Source organism: Carlito syrichta, unplaced genomic scaffold, assembly GCF_000164805.1.
Source record: "Carlito syrichta isolate Samal-C Ts95f unplaced genomic scaffold, Tarsius_syrichta-2.0.1 Scaffold89682, whole genome shotgun sequence".
NCBI classification, from domain to species: Eukaryota; Metazoa; Chordata; class Mammalia; order Primates; family Tarsiidae; genus Carlito; species Carlito syrichta.
This window is the reverse complement of record NW_007033778.1, coordinates 647,244-651,769: the sequence shown is the minus strand read 5'-3', so window position 1 is coordinate 651,769 and position 4,526 is coordinate 647,244.

Below are 4,526 nucleotides of genomic sequence, written 5' to 3'. Positions count from 1 at the left end.
CAGGTGACTTCTGTCACTTGCACCTTAGAACGCTGACCAACACTCCCGCCCACCTCTCCTTGGGAGAAGGCAACTCAGCTCTGCTTCAAAGCCACACTGTAAACCAACCTAACAATGCCAAGAGCACTGGCCACATCACACACCGCAAGCTAATCACTCTGATGGCTTCAGAATTTCCCCAGTAACCTTGAAACACACTCCACACGGTCGTTTTACAAGGCCGATTAATCTAATTGATTTCCAGAATTAGGATCTTGGAGAACCCAGTTATTTTAAAATCAATCTTCATCAGGAGTTGATAATATCTCATCCATGCTGAGATAGCTACTGGGGCCCAGGAGGGATTTCAGCCAAGACTCTGTTTGAAGTTGTCATGGAGTCTGCTCCGACTTTAAATGTTCCCCACGGCTCCACAACACACACGAGCGCTTGCGCCACCATCAGAAGAACGTGTGTTCAGGCTGAGAGCCACTCTCAGTCTACCAGCCACCTGGTCACCCCCTCTCCACACCAAAGGATCATTCTCATCACCGCCATCAAGAGCTTTTATCAGGACATGTTTCCTGTTGAAATTGGTTCAGCACATATCATAAACCCGATTAAAAGGCAATGCTGGGTTCTCGAAGTGCCAGAGTCCAATCTCTGTAATTTTGCTTTGATATTTCAGGCTTTGTAAATTGCCTTTGTGCGCACATTCCAAGGCTCCCACACCTCGCCTGTGATCAAGAGCATTTACAAACCTCCTAAGTATGTCCTCACCCTCTTCTTCGATTTTCTCCCACCATGATGAATACTTCATTCCCTTGCCCAATTTTCTTTTAGCAGCAAGACCAGAACAGTTCTGAAGCTCCTCCCAGTGCGCCCTCTTACACGCTCATGGCAACACAAATTTTTACAACCCTCAGAAAGTATAGTCTATTTGATATGCTTTACCCCCTCAGCATCATTATGAGGGCATAGGAAGGATGATTCGCTCAAGGTCCCCATTCCAGGCCTTCTCTATCAGGGTCTCCAGGCAGAAAGGGAAGGAGGAGGCTGTGTTGGGAGACTGAGAGGGCATGGCACAGGCTTCACAACTCTGTCTACTGCTACCCTATGCCTGCTCCACTGCCTGCCGCCCCAACCTCCCCAATCCAGGAGGGCCTCGGTGAACTCAGATTCCCAGGGGAAGCCACTTCTGATAAAGCACTGATCTCAGACCTGGGTGTGAGCCAGCAACTCAGAGTGCAGCCGTGGAAAACACGGATGGCTATTAGGAACTTAAGGAAAGAACCTCTGTCTTTATGCATTCAGTGAGCTTGCCCAGTGCCTACTCCATACTGCATCTTGTGGATTTGGAGACAGACACAACATGGTCCATTCCCTAAAGCCCCGCCCCCTAAACATTAATGTGCCTCTGACTCACCTGGGGACATTGTTGAAAGGTGGGTCTGATCAGTGAGTCTGGGCCAGGGCTTGAAGCTCTGCTTTCCTAGGAAACTTGCAGCCGATGAGAATGTTGTATTCCACACCTGAGTCCAATGGCCTAAAGGAACTTGTAATCTAGAATGACGGCTCTCATCTGCAGTTCATTTTGCTCCCCATGAATTTTTGGAATGTCTGGAGACATTTTAGGTCGTCACAATCAGAGGAAGAGAGTATTACTGGAAGGTAGTGGAGAGCATCATTGTTCCATGTTAAAAAGTCCTTGAGATATAAACAGTGAGCTAAAGAAATAAACTGGTTCTCTCTTCCCCATTTCTGGGTTGTGAGCTCCCAATCTTCTCATCCAGACTTCAAGGATTTATTACAACATGAACAAACAGTAATCAGCATTGGCCATGGAAGCCCAGCCTCAATTTCCTAGGATTAACAATGTGAAGTGCTTCTATTCCCTTCAAGACAAGTGCTCTTTTCCTTCCCTGCCTCTTTGAGCTGCAGCCCATCCCAGAAAGCCTGCAGTGTGCTGAGGGACGGCTCTAAGCCCCCTCAGAGTAAGCCCCAAAGTGCCTACTCCCCCTTCCTGGACCCCCTGGACTGGGATTTTTTTTTTTTTTTTTTTGAGTTGGAGTCTCACTCTTGTCTCTCAGACTGGAGTGCAGTGGCCGCTCCCGGCCACCGCAGCCTCGACCCGCTGGGCTCCAGCGATCCTTCCGCCTCAGCCTTCCAAGTAGCTGCAACTACAGGCACGCGCTACCACGCCTGGCCAATTTTTTGATTTATTGTAGAGATGAGGTCTCGCCAAGTTGCCCAGGTGGGTCTCGAACCTGCAGGCTCAGGCAATCCACTCACCTCAGCCTCCCAAGGCGCGGGATTACATGCTGAGCCACCAAGCCCGGCTTGGACTGGGATTTTAAAGGGGGTATCCTTGAGAGCAGTAGCACTCAACTAGGGACAGTTTCCCCATCAAGGGACATTTGGCAATGTTTGGGGGAATTTTTGGTTGGAGTGCTTATGTTTGGCTGTGAATGGGTTATGGGTGCTATTGACCTCTGGAGTGTGGAAGCCAAAGCTGCTGCTGAACATCCTACAACACACAGAACAGCCTCCACAGCACAGAACCTTCTAACCAAAATGTCCATCGTGTGGATATTAAGAAACCCTGTTCAGAGAGGAATACCACCCACTTAACACTGATATTACGGTAGAGCTTGGAGACTTTGTAGGGTAGTGTTTGAATCCATGCCTTGTAGTTAGGAAGTGACCCGGGTTTCTGTCCTGCCTCCCCCTCTTAATAGTGGCATGACCTTGGGCAAGTCACTTCACATCTCTGAACCTCAAGTCCTTGTCCTTAAAGTGAGATTCTGTGTGGATTTCTGTACTGTCTTTTCTAAGTCTGTGAAAAATGATGTTGGGCCAAGAAAATGTGGTACATACAAACAATGAAGGGAGAGAAAGAGGAGAGATAGGACAGAGGAAGGAGGGATAGGAAAGAGGGATGAGGGAGTGGGGAGGGTTCGGGGACAGGCTGGGTACCAGGTCCACTCTCAGGGTGAGAGGGGGCCCACTAGACGCTCATACCTCACCTGCATGCAATTTACTTATGTAGTAAATCTTCCCATGGACCCCAAAACTCAAATAATAACATAAAATAATAAAAATGGGATTCTAGAGGCTCACCCCACAGGGTCGAGAAGAGCAGGGATGGAGAGAAATGCCAGGCACAGCAGAAGCCATCAATAAATTGTAGACAGCAGCATCATAACCGTCATCATATTACCTTGGGATGCTGTTATGCTGCACCTTGGACTGCCGGAACACAGCTCCTATGACTATACTCAAGAATCACAGCTCTAGGGCTCAAAGGAAGCATTCGTCTGCCAGGGTTACCATGACAAAGTGTCACAGACTGGGGGGCTTAGGCCTCAGAAACAGATTGTCTCACCGCCCTGGAAGTTGGGCATCTGACATGCAGCCGTCTGCAGGCTCCATTCCTTCTGCAGCTGTGAAGTGTGCTCATGCCTGCCTCCTGGCTCCCGGGGTTTGTTGGCAATCTGTGGTCTCCAGTCCCCACATGGTGTTCCTTCCCTGTGTCTCTGAGTCCAGATTCCCCTTTTATAAAAACACCAGTCATACGGGAGTAGGGTCGACCCCACCCCAGTATGATCTCATCTCAACTAGTCACGTCTGAACAACCCCATATCCTCAAATTCTAAGGTACTGGGAGTCAAGACTCTAACCTATGAATTTGGGAGGGGATGCAATTCAACCCGTAGCAAAGCCACACACCCTCAGGCAGGTAAGTCACGGTCAACCCCATTTTATAGAAGGGACAAGTGAGGTGGAGAAAGGTGAAGCACTTTGTACACAGTTGCACAGACTGAGAGTCCTTGACCCACGTGACCGTGCTAAGGAGGAGGACCCTAATGGGGCTGATGGGAGAGAAAGAGGGTCTTGGCCCCAGAAAGAGATCCACCAAGGAAGAGAGGAAGAGAGGGAGAGAGGGAGGGAGGGAGGGAAGGAGGAAGCTGGAGGGTATTCTGCTACATGCAACTAGATGAGAATCAAGTTTCAGGGTAAGAGAAAGTTAGAGAATCGGGGACCAGGCAGGGAGAAACCAAAAAATAAATAGGGAGCTGTTGGAGGAATGGGGAGGTCCGCAAACTCCTTTGACTTGTGAAGCTGTCATCCCCAGTAAGCAACCCCAGTGCCAAGCAGAGAGCCTCACAATAAACAGGCAACCAACAGTCACAGGAGGAAGAGGTCACTTGGGTGGGCTTCTTATTCCACAACTGGCATATTCCACATCCGGGTCCTACTGTGTCAGACTCTCTAGGGTGAGGCCCAGAAATCTGCATTCCTATGCTCCCCCCGGGAAAATGGATGGACACTGGGGCCTCAACACCACCGAGAGAGGACCTTCTCTGAGGATGGCCACCAAGAAAGCTCAGGGGAACATCTTAAGCTGGAGAGCTGAAGGACCCAGAAGTGCAGCCCTGGGCACATCTACGGTATTTAGACACTTGGAAATCATGTATTATTTCATCAGAAACAGGCCCTCCAGGATGGTTAAATCCACGCAGTAAATAGGTGTGTCGAAGCTCAGC